The sequence below is a fragment of the Mobula hypostoma genome, chromosome 11 (genome assembly GCF_963921235.1).
Source record: "Mobula hypostoma chromosome 11, sMobHyp1.1, whole genome shotgun sequence".
NCBI classification, from domain to species: domain Eukaryota; kingdom Metazoa; phylum Chordata; class Chondrichthyes; order Myliobatiformes; family Myliobatidae; genus Mobula; species Mobula hypostoma.
In genome coordinates this window covers 86,264,572-86,283,592 of record NC_086107.1, presented here as the reverse complement: position 1 = coordinate 86,283,592, position 19,021 = coordinate 86,264,572, and the positions used below count along the sequence as shown (strand labels likewise).

Below are 19,021 nucleotides of genomic sequence, written 5' to 3'. Positions count from 1 at the left end.
GAGAGGGAAATGGATCAGACATGATCAAATGGCAGAGAAGACTCAATGGGCCAAATGGCCTAATTCTGCTCCTATGTCTTAATGATCACTATTGGATAAACATTAATACAATTTAACTATAAAAACACTTAATAACCTCTTCTGTTATTGTTGCTATCATTTCCATTTGCACTCCCTCAGTGTGCACTACAATCTCTGCATCTTTATTTTACTGTATTTATTATTACCATGTACACTTTAGTCTGAGCTCCACACAAGCAAGGAATTTCATTGCCTGCTGGAGTATGTCACAATAACTAATCTGACTTTAAATTCTTCCAATCCCTCCCCTTCTCCTGAGTTCCCATCCCCAAACTCCCCACAGCAATGTTCTAATTTTTTTTATTATATACACAGTAGCTTCGCAGACTAACCATTACTGAGCAGGAAATATTTACCAGGCCTCAACCTGTGCAACACTTAGGCTTATTTTGGTATAGGTTTATTTGTTATTATGAACATTAATGAAAATTTTAAAAAGTCTGTCTATTCGTTGAAAGGTATAATGAAATACAGCACAAAGAAAATCTTTCATGTTTTGTAAACTTTTCCTCGTCTGTCTTAATTACAAATCCATTGTTTATAAACACTGTCCAGGTGAAAGGTGCAACTTAATCCTCATTAGATCATAGAAATATTCCTGTTTCTGGTTTTACATTTAAATGAATTCATAAGACTGAATTAATGTTCTCAGTCAGCACTACAAGCTTGAAATGTTTCAACTATAGCAAGAAATTGATAGTTCTTCAAATTCTTCATTTCTAAGCATGTAGTTCATCATATCAGTGAATGTGTTAACTGAAAGTCTTAACTTTCTCAGAAATGACATTTGAAATCACAGCATTGCTGCAATATTTTTGTCGCAGTTTGCAATAGTGGCTTGAGTACAACATTCTCTTTTTGAAATGTAACACTCACTTTGCCTAGTGGCATAATCTCCAGGGTTATGATGCCCCTGCCCAGCCAAACTTTAGAATTCTTGTTTGGGTGGATGCTGCGTGATGTGTCCCATGTCAGATCAGTACCCCGAAATAACAGACAGTACATGATATGTGGTTAGACAAGTAAGATTTTATAACTAACAACATGCATCAAAGTTGCTGGTGAATGCAGCAGGCCAAGCAGCATCTATAGGAAGAGGTGCAGTCGACGTTTCAGGCCGAGACCCTTCGTCAGGACTAACTGAAGGAAGAGTGAGTAAGGGGTTTGAAAGCTGGAGGGGGAGGGGGAGATCCAAAATGATAGGAGAAGACAGGAGGGGGAGGGATAGAGCCGAGAGCTGGACAGGTGATAGGCAGAAGGGGATACGAGAGGATCATGGGACAGGAGGTCCGGGAAGAAAGACAAGGGGGGGGGTGACCCAGAGGATGGGCAAGAGGTATATTCAGAGGGACAGAGGGAGAAAAAGGAGAGTGAGAGAAAGAATGTGTGCATAAAAATGAGTAACAGATGGGGTACGAGGGGGAGGTGGGGCCTTAGCGGAAGTTAGAGAAGTCAATGTTCATGCCATCAGGTTGGAGGCTACCCAGACGGAATATAAGGTGTTGTTCCTCCAACCTGAGTGTGGCTTCATCTTTACAGTAGAGGAGGCCGTGGATAGACATGTCAGAATGGGAATGGGACGTGGAATTAAAATGTGTGGCCACTGGGAGATCCTGCTTTCTCTGGCGGACAGAGCGTAGATGTTCAGCAAAGCGGTCTCCCAGTCTGCGTCAGGTCTCACCAATACATAAAAGGCCACATCGGGAGCACCGGATGCAGTATATCACCCCAGTTGACTCACAGGTGAAGTGATGCCTCACCTGGAAGGACTGTTTGGGGCCTTGAATGGTGGCAAGGGAGGAAGTGTAAGGGCATGTGTTGCACTTGTTCCGCTTACACGGATAAGTGCCAGGAGGGAGATCAGTGGGGAGGGATGGGGGGGACGAATGGACAAGGGAGTTGTGTAGGGAGCGATCCCTGCGGAATGCAGGGGGGGGGAGGGAAAGATGTGCTAAGTGGTGGGATCCCGTTAGAGGTGGCAGAAGTTACGGAGAATAATATGTTGGACCCGGAGGCTGGTGGGGTAGTAGGTGAGGACCAGGGGAACCCTATTCCTAGTGGGGTGGTGGGAGGATGGAGTGAGAGCAGATGTACGTGAAATGGGGGAGATGCGTTTAAGAGCAGAATTGATAGTGGAGGAAGGGAAGCCCCTTTCTTTAAAAAATGAAGACATCTCCCTCATCCTAGAATGAAAAGCCTCATCCTGAGAGCAGATGCGGCGGAGACGGAGGAATTGCGAGAAGGGGATGGCGTTTTTGCAAGAGACAGGGTGAGAAGAGGAATAGTCCAGATAGCTGTGAGAGTCAGTAGGCTTATAGTAGACATCAGTGGATAAGCTGTCTCCAGAGACAGAGACGGAAAGATCTAGAAAGGGGAGGGAGGTGTCAGAAATGGACCCAGGTAAACTTGAGGGCAGGGTGAAAGTTGGAGGCAAAGTTAATAAAGTCAACGAGTTCTGCATGCGTGCAGGAAGCAGCGCCAATGCAGTTGTCGATGTAGCGAAGGAAAAGTGGGGGACAGATACCAGAATAGGCACGGAACATAGATTGTTCCACAAACCCAACAAAAAGGCAGGCATAGCTAGGACCCATACGGGTGCCCATAGCTACACCTTTAGTTTGGAGGAAATGGGAGGAGCAAAAGGAGAAATTATTAAGAGTAAGGACTAATTCCGCTAGACGGAGCAGAGTGGTGGTAGAGGGGAACTGATTAGGTCTGGAATCCAAAAAGAAGCGTAGAGCTTTGAGACCTTCCTGATGGGGGATGGAAGTATATAAGGACTGGACATTCATGGTGAAAATAAAGCGGTGGGGGCCAGGGAACTTAAAATCATCGAAAAGTTTAAGAGCGTGAGAAGTGTCACGAACATAGGTAGGAAGGGATTGAACAAGGGGTGATAAAACAGTGTCGAGGTATGCAGAAATGAGTTCGGTGGGGCAGGAGCAAGCTGAGACAATAGGTCGGCCAGGACAGGCAGGTTTGTGGATCTTGGGTAGGAGGTAGAAACGGGAAGTGCGGGGTGTGGGAACTATAAGGTTGGTAGCAGTGGATGGGAGATCCCCTGAGCGGATAAAGTCGGTGATGGTGTGGGAGACAATGGCCTGGTGCTCCTCAGTGGGGTCATGATTGAGGGGTAAATAAGAGGAGGTATCCGCGAGTTGTCGCTGCGCCTCGGCAAGGTAGAGGTCAGTACGCCAGACTACAACAGCACCCCCCTTATCAGCGGGTTTAATAATAATGTTAGGATTAGTGCGGAGGGAGTGGACAGCAGAGCGTTCCGAAGGAGTGAGGTTGGAATGGGGACAAGGTGCGGTGAAGTCGAGACAGTTGATGTCCCGTCGGCAGTTAGCAATAAAGAGATCCAGAGCAGGCAGAAGACCAGAGCGGGGTGTCCATGAAGAAGAGGAGGGTTGAAGACGGGAGAAGGGGTCATCGGTGGGGGTGGAAGAGTCCTTGCCGAAGAAGTAGGCTCGGAGACGGAGAAAGACAAGTTCCGCATCGTGGCGAACACGGAACTCGCTGAGGTGTAGGCGAAGGGGGACAAACGTGAGGCCCTTACTGAGAACAGAGCGTTCTGCCTCCAACAGTTGAAGGTCGGAGGGGATGGTAAAGACCCGGCACGGATGAGAGCTGGGATCAGAGGGGGGAGGGGGGAGGCTGGGGGTGTCAATGGAGAGGGGAGGGTTGGGGTGAGAGGAAGATGGAGCCTCTGAGGGCCCAGGAGCTGCCGGTGGGATCTGAGGAAGACGGGGCTGCGGAGTGGTGGTGGGGGAAGGGGAGACAGGAGTCACAATAGCAGCACGTAAAGACCCGGCCTGGAGTTCAAGGCTGGAATCTTGAGAGCTGGGATCAGAGGCGGGAGGGGGGAGGCTGGGGGTGTCAGTGGAGAGGGGAGGGTTGGGATGAGAGGAAGATGGAGCCTCTGAGGGCCCAGGAGCTGACGGTGGGATCTGAGGAAGACGGGGCTGCAGAGTGGTGGTGGGGGAAGGGGAGACAGGAGTCACAATAGCAGCACATAAAGACCCGGCCTGGAGTTCAAGGCTGGAGTCGCAGTTGGTGGTTGCGCAACACTTCAAATGTGTCCATGGTCGTTGCTGGAGTCCGGGTTTTGAATATGTCCTGAGGTGTTGGAGCCGCTGAGATCAATGGCAGGGGCCGCAATTTGAAGTTCATGCCTGCTAGCGTCGGGGCCGGCAGGCTCTGGAGTCCGTAGATGTAGGATCTTGCGATTTTTGCCTAACATGACAAAGTCAAAAAAACGGCGATTGCAGGCGTGAATCGGACGGAGGATGAAATAACGGGTAGGACCATTACAGACGGCGAAGAAAGTGTCCCGAAGGTGTGGAAGGGTCTGGGATAGGGACACCAAGTACCTCCTCATGGCGGAGAGCGTCGCCTTCAGAGCTTGACGGGAGAAGCGGCGAGAGGCAGAGTCAATAAAATGTGAGTACCTGGGATCCTCAGAAGGTCCAAATTGAGAGGCTTGGAAACGAATCCTAAAGCCAACTGGAGTAAGTTGGCGACGGAGGCACGTTCCAAGAAAGGATATATGGCTGTGATAGCGAGTTTGAGTCAAAGTGTGGTCGAAAAGTTGAAGAGCCGAAGAAATTACAGATGGGGAGCAGTGAGAGATGGTTTCACTGACCTCTCGTCGAAGACAGGATCTAAACTTCTTCGGTGTAGGCATCACCGGAAGAGGCTTCGCAGTAGTGAATTTAAATGCAAACAACAGGAATTCTGCAGATGCTGGAAATTCAAGCAACATACATCAAAGTTGCTGGTGAACGCAGCAGGCCAAGCAGCATCTATAGGAAGAGGTGCAGTTGACGTTTCAGGCCGAGACCCTTCGTCAGGACTAACTGAAGGAAGAGTGAGTAAGGGATTTGAAAGCTGGAGGGGGAGGGGGAGATGCAAAATGATAGGAGAAGACAGGAGGGGGAGGGATAGAGCCGAGAGCTGGACAGGTGATAGGCAAAAGGGGATACGAGAGGATCATGGGACAGGAGGTCCGGGAAGAAAGACAAGGTGGGGGGGGGTGACCCAGAGGATGGGCAAGAGGTATATTCAGAGGGACAGAGGGAGAAAAAGGAGAGTGAGAGAAAGAATGTGTGCATAAAAATGAGTAACAGATGGGGTACAAGGGGGAGGTGGGGCCTTAGCGGAAGTTAGAGAAGTCAATGTTCATGCCATCAGGTTGGAGGCTACCCAGACGGAATATAAGGTGTTGTTCCTCCAACCTGAGTGTGGCTTCATCTTTACAGTAGAGGAGGCCGTGGATAGACATGTCAGAATGGGAATGGGACGTGGAATTAAAATGTGTGGCCACTGGGAGATCCTGCTTTCTCTGGCGGACAGAGCGTAGATGTTCAGCAAAGCGGTCTCCCAGTCTGCGTCGGGTCTCACCAATATATAAAAGGCCACATCGGGAGCACCGGACGCAGTATATCACCCCAGTCGACTCACAGGTGAAGTGATGCCTCACCTGGAAGGACTGTTTGGGGCCCTGAATGGTGGTAAGGGAGGAAGTGTAAGGGCATGTGTGGCACTTGTTCCGCTTACACGGATAAGTGCCAGGAGGGAGATCAGTGGGGAGGGATGGGGGGGACGAATGGATAAGGGAGTTGCGTAGGGAGCGATCCCTGCAGAGAGGGGAGGGGGAGGGAAAGATGTGCTTAGTGGTGGGATCCCGTTAGAGGTGGCAGAAGTTACGGAGAATAATATGTTGGACCCGGAGGCTGGTAGGGTGGTAGGTGAGGACCAGGGGAACCCTATTCCTAGTGGGGTGGTGGGAGGATGGAGTGAGAGCAGATGTACGTGAAATGGGGGAGATGCGTTTAAGAGCAGAGTTGATAGTGGAGGAAGGGAAGCCCCTTTCTTTAAAAAATGAAGACATCTCCCTCGTCCTAGAATGAAAAGCCTCATCCTGAGAGCAGATGCGGCGGAGACGGAGGAATTGCGAGAAGGGGATGGCGTTTTTGCAAGAGACAGGGTGAGAAGAGGAATAGTCCAGATAGCTGTGAGAGTCAGTAGGCTTATAGTAGACATCAGTGGATAAGCTGTCTCCAGAGACAGAGACAGAAAGATCTAGGAAGGGGAGGGAGGTGTCGGAAATGGACCAGGTAAACTTGAGGGCAGGGTGAAAGTTGGAGTTAATAAAGTCAACGAGTTCTGCATGCGTGCAGGAAGCAGCGCCAATGCAGTCGTCGATGTAGCGAAGGAAAAGTGGGGGACAGATACCAGAATAGGCACGGAACATAGATTGTTCCACAAACCCAACAAAAAGGCAGGCATAGCTCGGACCCATACGGGTGCCCATAGCTACACCTTTAGTTTGGAGGAAATGGGAGGAGCAAAAGGAGAAATTATTAAGAGTAAGGACTAATTCCACTAGACGGAGCAGAGTGGTGGTAGAGGGGAACTGATTAGGTCTGGAATCCAAAAAGAAGCGTAGAGCTTTGAGACCTTCCTGATGGGGGATGGAAGTATATAAGGACTGGACATCCATGGTGAAAATAAAGCGGTGGGGACCAGGGAACTTAAAATCATCGAAAAGTTTAAGAGCGTGGGAAGTGTCACGAACAAGGTAGGAAGGGATTGAACAAGGGGTGATAAAACAGTGTCGAGGTATGCAGAAATGAGTTCGGTGGGGCAGGAGCAAGCTGAGACAATAGGTCGGCCAGGACAGGCAGGTTTGTGGATCTTGGGTAGGAGGTAGAAACGGGAAGTGTGGGGTGTGGGAACTATAAGGTTGGTAGCAGTGGATGGGAGATCCCCTGAGCGGATAAAGTCGGTGATGGTGTGGGAGACAATGGCCTGGTGCTCCTCAGTGGGGTCACGATCAAGGGGTAAATAAGAGGAGGTATCCGCGAGTTGTCGCTGCGCCTCGGCAAGGTAGAGGTCAGTACGCCAGACTACAACAGCACCCCCCTTATCAGCGGGTTTAATAATGTTAGGATTAGTGCGGAGGGAGTGGAGAGCAGAACGTTCCGAAGGAGTGAGGTTGGAATGGGGACAAGGTGCGGTGATTTTATAACTCTTACTTTGACTATGAGACTAATAGAGAAATAAAAGGTGCTAATAACCTTATTAAACAGTCCAGTGCACAAATCATTGGAGCTCATGGATTTTCCTTTGCTGATCCTCCTTCGATCGTTGTCAACCTCTGGGCTCCTGCCCAGAGGGTCGGGCAACCCACCAACTCAAGTCGCGTCTTCTCTCTTCATCCTCCTCGTGCCTTCTCCCTAACAGCTTTCACAGACAAGAAAGAATAACATCTCTTCCATTGGTTAGCACTGAATTCCAAAGTCCCATTATCCCTACCCAAACATGCTGCTACAGAAAACCCATTACCTCAGCAGTTATCATTATTAGAAAAGCCATTGTTTTATTACACTACAGAGAAGCCATTTTATTAGCCTTAGCAGTTAACATAAAAGAGAAACCCTTACATAAATTCAAAATTGTTTGCTTTTACAATGGCAACAGGGTCAGAAAGCTTGCCATTCCCTTAACTCCTCGTCAGGAAATCCCTTATCCAAGTGATTACACATACACTGAAAGAATCGAATTAATAGGCACAGTAACAACATAATTTACAGTATATGAATTCTCTGGTTAAGATGCTGTTTTAAGTAACCTGACTTCCATTTTACCCACTACTGAAGTTTCAACTAGGGAGGCCAGACAGTCCAGCTTTTGAATATTCTGTCCTCCATCTGGTGCCACCTTGAGCTGGATGTTAATTTGTCCTCCTTTTTTGGGTCTGACTAAAAAACTTATATAAATTACCTCAGATATACTTAAAACAGTGGGAACTGAAAGCTATAACAACCATTAACATATTCTTATTATATGTAGTTGCCGTTGTCAATACTGCTGATGAGCCGCAGTGTATAAGTCACGTCAGCATGTCTGAGAGGGTCAGTCTGCCCCGGGCCGCTGCAGTGGAGAGTGGTTGACTTTTTTGTTCTTATTTCAAGCCCCTGAAGAAATGCCGAAAAGAAAGACTACATTTAATCATGAATGGGCCAAAGAATTTGGATTTATTGCTAAAAGCAGAAAAGATGACTTTCATGTTTTTTGTACACTATGCCATTGTGATGTAGAGATTGGCAGTAAGGGAAAAAGTGCAGTTGAACAACACACTACCACAGATAAACATAAAGTCAACACTCATACTGCTGGTACGTCATCATTGTTATCATTTTTCTCCCCAGCTCGATCAACTCAAGGTGACAAAACCTTGGCTGCAGAACTGTGTAAAGTGTATCATGCTGTGAAGCATCATCAGTCATACAGAAGTGTTGATTGTGGAGTAGAAGTTGACAAAGAAATATACAGTGACTCATTGATAGTGAAAGGTGTAGCATGTGGGAAAACTAAAGCAAAAACTCTGTGAAAATATTCTGTACAAAAGCATGTGGAGGATATCAAAGAACATGGCTTGCCCTTTCACTGATGCTTCAAACAAAGGTGCAACAAAGTGTTTCCCAATACTTCTGAGATACTTTCCATTTTGAGAAGGGAGTGCAACATGTGTTACTTGACTTTTTACAGCTGTAACAATGAATCATCAGAACACATAACAATCAGCTACTGGTTAAACTAGAGACATCAAGTCTGGATCTGAATAAAGTGTCTGCATAAACTATGGAAAACACAACAGTGTTTATCAAAAACTGAAAATGGCTCAAAAGAACATTATTGCTGCAAATTATCTGGCCCACATTTTGTACAATGCAACAAAATTTGCTACAGGAAAACTGGAAATTGATGTTGAAAATATTGTGTACAACCATTTCAGCATCTCAGCTAAAAACAGCACAGTTAAAGGAATTCTGTGAATTCGTGGATGTTGATAATTGTAATCTGTTAGGGCATGTTGTGACTGGATGGTTTTCTCTTAAGTGCTGGAAAGTCCTAAAAAGTTATTTTCAGAGTCTAGGTGAAGAGGAGTGTCCCAAGATACTGTGGAAGTGCTTTGGAGGTGAAGGAATTGCCTGTGAATCCTCAGAGATCTATTTCTTCTTCCTCAGTCACACTCTTAAATTGTTCTCAGACACGATTGAAGCACTAGAAGCCAAGTCATTCAGCATAATTTCAGTATTTAAGCTAATGGCTGAACTGAAAAGCAAACTTGAGAGAAGAGTAAATTCTCCGTAACTTCCGCCACCTCCAACGGGATCCCACCACTAAGCACATCTTTCCCTCCCCCCCTCTCTCTGCATTCCGCAGGGATCGCTCCCTACACAACTCCCTTGTCCATTCGTCCCCCCCATCCCTCCCCACTGATCTCCCTCCTGGCACTTATCCGTGTAAGCAGAACAAGTGCTACACATGCCCTTACACTTCCTCCCTTACCACCATTCAGGGCCCCAAACAGTCCTTCCAGGTGAGGCATCACTTCACCTGTGAGTCGACTGGGGTGATATACTGCATCCGGTGCTCCCGATGTGGCCTTTTATATATTGGTGAGACCCGACGCAGACTGGGAGACCGCTTTGCTGAACATCTACGCTCTGTCCGCCAGAGAAAGCAGGATCTCCCAGTGGCCACACATTTTAATTCCACGTCCCATTCCCATTCTGACATGTCTATCCACGGCCTCCTCTACTGTAAAGATGAAGCCACACTCAGGTTGGAGGAACAACACCTTATATTCCGTCTGGGTAGCCTCCAACCTGATGGCATGAACATTGACTTCTCTAACTTCCGCTAGGCCCCACCTCCCCCTCGTACCCCATCTGTTACTCATTTTTATGCACACATTCTTTCTCTCACTCTCCTTTTTCTCCCTCTGTCCCTCTGAATATACCTCTTGCCCATCCTCTGGGTCACCCACCCCCCTTGTCTTTCTTCCCGGACCTCCTGTCCCATGATCCTCTCGTATCCCCTTTTGCCTATCACCTGTCCAGCTCTCGGCTCTATCCCTCCCCCTCCTGTCTTCTATCATTTTGCATCTCCCCTTCCCCCTCCAGCTTTCAAATCCCTTACTCACTCTTCCTTCAGTTAGTCCTGACGAAGGGTCTCGGCCTGAAACGTCGACTGCGCCTCTTCCTATAGATGCTGCTTGGCCTGCTGCGTTCACCAGCAACTTTGATGTGTGTTGCTTGAATTTCCAGCATCTGCAGAATTCCTGTTGTTTTAGAAGAGTAAAGGACTTTTTTTGGCTTTGCAGTGAACACCAAGCTTAGCCAGCTAACCTCTGATGTGTCTAAGAAATGTGAAGTACTTCATTGTTTTCTATGAAAGAGTCATAAAGTACTTAACTTCTCTGAAAACAGCTTTCATAACAGTGTCAAAATTGAGCCTAACAAGTGCCATACCTTTTGGAGAATTCTGTGATATTGAATTCAAAATATTGATATGGATGAATTATATGAAGAGTATGGGATTGTGGAAGCAATTATCAATCCTCCTGAGATGGTTGATAGCCATAGTGAAGAATGTTATCTTAAGTTGTTCAGTAAATCTGAGGTCTCTTTTACAAACCTGAAGGTGGTGAGTGCTTATATCTTCTCTATTCCATGCAGCAATGCTCACACAGAACGAGTTTTTTCAATGATGACCTCAGTTTGGAGAAACGAGAGAAACCGTCTGCAAGTGGACTCAGTCAAAGCAGAGCTCCAAATATGTAACAACTTCTCAGAAGAGTGCCCAGCCATGTACAGAAAACCCCCCGCCAACAGAAAACTCCTGGAGATGGCAAGTAAAGGGCAGAAATACAAAAAACAGACAACCATACCCGGCAGTCCATGGTAGGCCTAAGTAGGCTACTTCCTTTAGTTTGTGAAGTAAGTTAATTTTATTGACATCTTTCCTATAATTCAGTGACCAGAACTGTACACAATACTCCAAATTTGGCCTTACCAATGCCTTATACAATTTCAACATCACATTCCAACTCCGATACTCAATGCTCTGAATAAAGGCCAGCATACCAAAAGCTTTCTTCACCACCCTATCCACATGAGATTCCACCTTCAGGGAATTATGCACCATTATTCCTAGATCCCGCTGTTCTACAGCATTCTTCAATGCCCTACCATTTACCATGTATGTCCTATTTTGATTAATCCTGCCAAAATGTAGCATCTCACATTTTTCAGCATTAAACTCCATCTGCCATCCTTCAGCCCACACTTCTAACTGGCCTAAATCTCTCTGCAAGGTTTGAAAACCTACTTCATTATCCACAACGCCACCTATCTTAGTATCATCTGCATACTTACTAATCTAATTTACCACCCCATCATCCAGATCATTAATATATATGACAAACAACATTGGACCCAGTACAGATCCCTGAGGCACACCGCTACACACCGTCCTCCAATCTGACACAGAGTTATCCACCACTACTCCCTGGCGTCTCCCATCCAGCCGCTGCTGAATCCATTTTACTACTTCGATATTAATGCCTAACGATTGAACCTTCCTAACTAATCTTCCACGTGGAACCTTGTCAAAGACCTTACTAAAGTCCATATAGACAACATCCACCGCTTTACCCTCGTCAACTTTCCAAGTAACCTCATCAAAAACTTCAATAAGATTTGTCAAACATGACCTTCCCCGCACAAATTCATGTTGACTGTTCCAAATCAGACCCTGTCTATCCAGATAATTATATACACCATCTCAAAGAATACTTTCCATCAATTTACCCACCACTGACGTCAAACTCACAGGCCGATAATTGCTAGGTTTACTCTTAGAACCCTTTTTAAACAATGGAACCACATGAGCAATACGCCAATCCTCCGGTACCATCCCCGTTTCTAATGACATTTGAAATATTTCTGTCAGAACCCCTGCTATTTCCACACTAACTTCCCTCAAGGTCCTCGGGAATATCTTGTCTGGACCCGAAGACTTAACCACTTTTATATTCCTTAATAGCGCCAGTACATCCTCTTCTTTAATCGTCATACTTTCCATAACTACCCTTCTTGTTTCCTTTACCTTACACAATTCAATATCCTTCTCCTTAGTGAATACCGAAGAAAAGAAATTGTTCAAAATCTCCCCCATCTCTTTTGGCTCTGCACATAGCCATCCACTCTGATTCTCTAAGGGTCAAATTTTTATCCCTCACTACCCTTTTGCTATTAATATAACTGTAGAAACCCTTGGGATTTATTTTTACCTTACTTGCCAAAGCCTCGTATCTTCTTTTAGCTTTTCTAATTTCTTTCTTAAGATTCATTTTACATTCTTTATATTCCTCGAGCACCTCATTACCTCCAAGCTGCTTATATTTATTGTAGATCCCTCTCCTTTTCCGAACCAAGTTTCCTATACCCCTTGAAAACCATGGCTCTCTCAAACTTTTAAAGTCAAACTCTCCCTTTCAACCCAACAGGAACATACAGATTCCGTACCCTCAAAATTTCACCTTTAAATGACCTCCATTTCTCTATTACATCCTTCCCATAAAACAAGTTGTCCCAATCCACTCCTTCTAAGTCCTTTCGCATCTCCTCAAAGTTAGCCTTTCTCCAATCAAAAATCTCAATGCTGGGTCCAGTCCTATCCTTCTCCATAATTATATTGAAACTAATGGTATTGTGATCACTGGACCCGAAGTGCTCCCCAACACATACCTCTGTCACCTTCCCTATTTCATTCCCTAACAGGAGATCTAACACTGCCCCATCTCTAGTTGGTACCTCTATGTATTGCTGCATAAAAAAACTACCTTGCACACATTTGACAAACTCCAAACCATCCAGCCCTTTTACAGAATAGGCTTCCCAGCCTGTGTGGAAAATTAAAATCTCCCACAATCACAACCTTGTGATTACTACAAATATCTGCTATCTCCTTACAAATTTGCTCCTCCAATTCTCACTCCCCATTAGGTGGTCTATAATACACCCTTATAAGCGTCACTACACCTTTCCTATTCCTCAATTCCACCCAAATAGCCTCCCTAGACAAGTCCACTAATCTATCCTGCCAGAGCACCGGTTATATTTTCTCTGACAAACAATGCAACACCTCCACCTCTTGCTCCTCCTATTCTATCACACCTGAAGCAACAAAATCCTGGAATATTTAGTTTGCAATCACACCCCTCCTGCAACCACGTTTCACTGATAGCTACAACATCGTATTTCCAGTAATCAATCCATGCTCTAAGCTCATCCACCTTTCTTACAATGCTCTTAGCATTAAAATAGATGCATTTAAGAAACTCTCCACCTCTTACTCTATTTATCCTTAATGGAGCAAATCTGAGCTTATCTGACCCCCTAACTATTGAGTCCCCTGTTACTACTGCCCTCCTCTTCCTTTCCCTACCCTTCTGAGCTACAGGGCCGGACTCTGTGCCAGAGGCACGGCCACTGTTGCTTCCCCTGGTAAGCAGTCCCCCTTATCAGAATGGTGAACCTCGTTTAGCTAAATTATTTACTTGCTTAGTCAATTCACCATGTACTTGCTTTAGTTCACACACTTGATCTTCTAATTTGGCACGTTCACATTTAAATTAATTTATTTGACTTTCTAGCTTGGTACGCTCATGCTTTCTTAGCTCTGATAATATTGCCAGCATCCAGCCAGCCTTTTTATTTCCCAAAATTTTCTTCATCTTATTCCATATCTTCTCAATTTTGGCCATTGTTTTCAGTTCAATCTCAATGAGTACTCTTCACTTAGATATCAATCACAGTTATTAATAGAATTGCAACCCAAAATGTACGAGTTACGACCAAAAATAAAACACAAACCTTCAATAGTCACAAACCAAAATAAATATAAAATGGGAAGTAAAATAGAATTTTCTTCTCAAATTTCCTTCCATGGTGTACTGAAGCAAGATCAGGCAACTTCTCCAACAACTCGGGAATGAAGGACGTTCTTACCTCCTGTTAGGTGCACTCTAAAATTTCCTTCTTTGTCCAAGGAATTTTCAAACTGTTTTTCATAACCACCCAGTTCGTGAAACCAGAATTGTTGTAGCTGCTGATTTCTGATCCGCAGGTTCTTTTAGTAGGGGTCCAAGAATGAGTTGAAAACTTGTTGCTTCACGATCGCTTATTGAAAGCTTAAAAAGACAGGCACTTGAAACTAAGACAAAGACAAAATGGCAATTTTCGCAGGAACAGACACTTTTATACCAAAGGTCACATTCCTGAGATAAGCAAAGGCCTACAGAAAGATACACAAATGTAGCAAATTTAACACTTAGCCAATTAAAATGAAAAATAATAAACCGTTATGCATTTGTTATATCACTTTGCTACTGGTAGCTGGAGTCTAGTACCACATATTGTGAAAAATACATTTATGTTAGTGAATCTGCAATTTCAGTCTTGTAAAAACTCATTAATTAAATACCTTATTAAAGCATAAAGAACAACTGATTCTAACACCCAGTTACCCAAACTTAAGTCAGCTGCTCTTGTAAGCAGTTACCCCAGTCCAGTGAGAAAATAAATGTCATTCACTTCTACCACTTCTGCATGCCCTCTCTCTCAAGGCAGAACTAGTTGGGCTCCTTTTGGCAGGCCCCCACTCAAAGGAAGCATCTCTGGAAGTAAAAGTGGCCTTTAACCACACAGACAGAGCAAGGGGCAAAAAAGAGGTCTTGTTCACCTCCACTCACCCATTGCCTCAAACCTTCACTGCTAACCTGTGCAGTCTCTCCCCCCCACCCCATCCCTACCCTCACCTTCCATTGCCTCCTCCTCCCCACTCTCCAGACTGCTTCATTTCCACCTTCCACCTACCCCTAACAGTTTCTACAAAGGAACTTTGACCAGAAACATGGTTCTGTTTCCCCCACCGCAGAGGCTGACTGAGTGTTTCCAGCACTTCCTGCTTCCACTCTGATACTTCCGTCATCTGCAGTCTACGTCACCTGGCTTTTAGAAAATCTCTTGAGCGGTAGTCTGGCCCTGTGGCTCAGAGGGGTAGGGAAAGGAAGAGGATGGCAGCAGTGATAGGGGACTCTATAGTTAGGAGGTCAAACAAGCGATTCTGTGGATGCAGGAAAGAAGCAAGGATGGTAGTTTGCCTCCCAGGTGCCAGGGTCTGGAATGTCCACTATATCCTGAAGTGGAAAGACTAACAGCCAGAGGCCGTGGTACATATTGGTACCAACGACATAGGCAGGAAAAGGGAGGAGGTCCTGAAAACAAAAGAAGCAGGACCTCAAAGTTTGTAATCTCCGGACTACTGCCTGTACTATGCGACAGTGAGTATAGGAATAGAGTGAGGTGGAGGATAAATGTGTGGCTGAGGGATTGAAGCAGGGGGCAGGGATTCAGATTTCTGGATCATTGGGACCTCTGTTGGGGCAGGTGTAACCTGTACAAAAAGGACGGGTTGCACTTGAATCCCAGGGGGACCAACATCCTGGTGGGGAGGTTTGCTAAGGTTATTGGGGAGAGCTTAAACTAGGATTGCTGGGGGGGTGGGAACCAAACCGATGAGACGGAGGAAGAGGCGGTTGGCTCACAAGCAGAAAAAGCTTGGAGACAGTGCAAGATGGAGGATAGGCAGGTGATAGAGAAGGGACGCGCTCAGACCAATGGTTAGAGATGTGTCTATTTTAATGCAAGGAGTATTATGAACAAAGCGGATGAGCTTAGAGCATGGATCAGTACCTGGAGCTATGATGTTGTGGCTATTACAGAGACTTGGATGGCTCAGGGGCAGGAATGGTTAATTCGAGTGCCATACTTTAGAAGTTTCAGAAGGGACAGGGAGGGAGGCAAAAGAGGTGGCACTGTTAATCAGAGTTAGTGTCATGGGTGCAGAAAAGGAGGAAGACCTGGAGAGATTGTCTACAGAGTCTCTGTGGGTGGAACTTAGGAACAGGAAGGGGTCAATAACTCTAGTGGGTGTGCTTTTTTAAATATAGACATCGAGGAGCAGATAGAGACAGATTCTGGGAAGGTGTAACAACAACAGGGTTGTTGTAGTGGGATATTTTAATTTCCCAAATATCGATTGGCATGTCCCCAGAGTGAGGGGTTTAGATGGAGGGGAGTTTGTTAGGTGCATTCAAGAAGCCTACAAGAGGAAAGGCTGTACTTGCTCTGGCGTTGGGAAATGAAGCTGGTCACGTGTCAGATCTCTCAGTGGGAGAGCATTTCGGAGATAGTGATCACAATTTTATCTCCTTTACCATAGCATTGAAGAGGAATAGGAAAGCAAGTTAGGAAAGCATTTAATTGGAGTAAGGGGAAATATGAAGCTATCAGGCAGGATCTTGGAAGCATAAAATGGGAACAGATGTTCTCAGGGAAATGTACGGAAGAAATGTGGCATATATTCAGGGGATATTTGCGTGCAGTTCTCCATAGGTACGTTCCAATGAGACAGGGAAATGATGGTAGGGTACAGGAACTGTGGTGTACAAAGGCTGTTGTAAATCTAGTCAAGAAGAAAGGAGCTTACAAAGGATTCAAAAGCCTTGGTAATGATAGAGATCGAGAAGATTATAAGGCTAGCAGGACGGAACTTAAGACAAAAATTAGGAGAGCCTAAAGGGGCCATCAGCAGGCCTTGGCGGACAGGATTAGGGAGAACCCCAAGGCATTCTACAAGTATGTGAAGAGCAAGAGGGTAAAATGTGAGAGAATAGGACCAATCAAGCGTGACAGTGGAAAAGTCTGTATGGAACCAGAGTAGATAGCAGAGTACTTTGCATCAGTATTCACTACAGAAAAGGATCTTGGCGATTGTAGGGATGACATACAGCAGACTGAAAAAGCTTGAGCATGTAGATATTAAAAAAGAGTATGTGCTGGAGCTTTTGGAAAGCAGCAAGTTGTATAAGTCACCAGGAGCGGACGAGGTGTACCCCAGGCTTCTGTGGGAGGTGAGGATGGAGATTGCTGAGCCTCTGGCATTGATCTTTGATCATCAATGGGGACAAAAGAGGTTCCGGAGGATTGAAGATTGCATATGTTGTTCCATTATTCAAGAAAGGGAGTAGAGATAGCCCAGGAAATTAAGGACCAGTGAGCCTTACTTCAGTGGTTAGTAACTTGGATGGAGAAGATCCTGAGAGGCAGGATTTATGAACATTTGGAGAGGCGTGATATGATTAGGAATAGTTAGCATGGCTTTGTGAAAGGCAGGTCATGCCTTACGAGCCTGATTGAATTTTTTGAGGATGTCGTTAAACACATTGATGAAGGTAGAGCAGTAGATGTAGTGTATATGGTTTTCAGCAAGGCATTTGACAAGGTACACCATGCAAACCTTATTGAGAAAGTAAGGAGGCATGAGATCCAAGGGGCATTGCCTTGTGGATCCAGAACTGGTTTGTCCACAGAAGGCAAAGAGCAGTTGCAGATGGGTCATATTCTCCATGGAGGTCGATCACCAGTGGTGTACCTCAGCGATCTGTTCTGGGACCCCTGCTGCAAGGTGATGGGAAGAGAATGGTGTTGAGAGGGAAAATAAATCAGCCATGATGGATTGAGAGTAGACTCAATGAGCTGAATAGTCCAATGTGGCCATGTCTATACATATATTTATTAATATACATATTATGTATTTTTTCCTCACCTCTTTTTCTCTCAATCTCGGGTCCTCGACCAGAGGCCTGGGAGCTTGAGATTTCGGCGTAGCATCCTTGCGCTTCCTAGTAGTGCACTCTTATGGATCAAGATCGCAGATATTGTTTGAAATTTATTGAAGCCACTCTCCCAGTCTGTCTGCCCCTCTGTATGTACATACGTATATACACAATATTTGTTTCTTAATGTAATTTACAGTTATCTACTGCAATGTACTGCCGCTACATAACAACTTACTTTTACAGCATACGCCGGTGATATTAAACCCGATTCTGATTAACAGTTTTGAAAATCACTGACAATTATATGCAATTGGTCATTAAATAAACTGTTTTACATTTTATGAAAAAAAGACTGATGGGTTGCAACCTCTATTTAACTACGGACACAGTGGGGGATTTACTAGAAAGCTGGTCTCTTTTGTTGTAGACAGTAATAATCGTATTTTAATTTGAAACTGTACATTGTTTATGAAGCTCTGATTTATTCCATAGTATTTAGTTGATAAATAATTTTTGTAAAAGAATGATGGGCCCCAATCTCGGGGTTTGGGAGGGTGTGGTGACAGAAAGCGTAGTCCGTGCGACAGTTAAACAGCAGAGCAACAGGTTCTGTGCAGAAACTGCTGGAGGAACTGGTGGTGAGAACTGGTGGGCCGAGAGACTGTTTCTGTATTTTATGGCTCAGACCTGGAGAGATGGGCACATCTGAATAGCTCTCCTTTAAATGACAAGAGATGATGGAATGAATGGGCTGCTGTGAAAACAGGATTTATCCCCCAGGAACTTTCAGCAGTCCCACTAACCTGCCAACTGTGGAGAGGATGAGGGTGGGGGATCACCCCCTCTTCCCTCGGCCCCAAGGAGTTGGGCTCTGTGGTGCAGCTCTGGTGTTCACAGAAGATTTAACATTCTCCACCATGTGTGTTTAGGTAACCAACTATGAGCTACAACCCTCTTATGGACTGATGGTAAAAACTGAAAAAATCCACACCTTAAGAAGGTGGATGCAAGTCACAGGCAGATCTAAACAAGTAACACTGTCACCCACAGTCAGACAGCAGACAATGTTATCCCACTCACAAATGGCAGATCTGCGAGATGGACACCCAGTCCTTGGAGGCACTGAGAACAATCCAACACTGGTCTGAGCTCGTGTGAGGCTTAAACAACAGTGCACCGTAGGGTACGTACTGGTGAGACAACCACTGGAGCACCACTCTGTGCAACTTTTGCTGAACCTGCTCTGGGAGCAAGTAATGGGACTGTGTGATGGGATGGTGTAGAGAGAGATACTCTGTATCTTACCCTGGGTTTGGCTCTTTCATTCTTGCCCCTTGGGGCACCCTAGCACTCCACAGGCCTCCGGCTTCTTCCTTGCTACGGCTGTGTGCCAGTGAA

At 45.5% G+C, this 19,021-nt stretch overlaps 1 protein-coding gene and 1 long non-coding RNA gene across 3 annotated transcripts in view; one reads left to right on the top strand and one right to left on the bottom strand.

Moving 5' to 3' along the window:
* The window catches only part of LOC134353890 (uncharacterized), a 90,515-nt gene that overhangs the window by 47,045 nt on the left and 24,449 nt on the right, over positions 1-19,021 (top strand). Inside the window, exon 2 of the transcript XR_010019696.1 lies at positions 10,614-10,874. The gene's annotated coding sequence lies outside the window, so the exon portion shown is untranslated. The remainder of the gene's footprint in view (positions 1-10,613; positions 10,875-19,021) is intronic.
* On the bottom strand, positions 594-14,656 carry LOC134353891 (uncharacterized). Of its 2 annotated transcripts, XR_010019699.1 has the most exons (4): positions 13,950-14,656; positions 10,079-10,216; positions 7,164-7,329; positions 594-4,827 (listed from the first exon to the last, which is right to left on the bottom strand). It is a non-coding gene; the product is annotated as an uncharacterized LOC134353891 (long non-coding RNA). The 2 variants fall into 2 exon arrangements; XR_010019700.1 differs by lacking the exon at positions 10,079-10,216.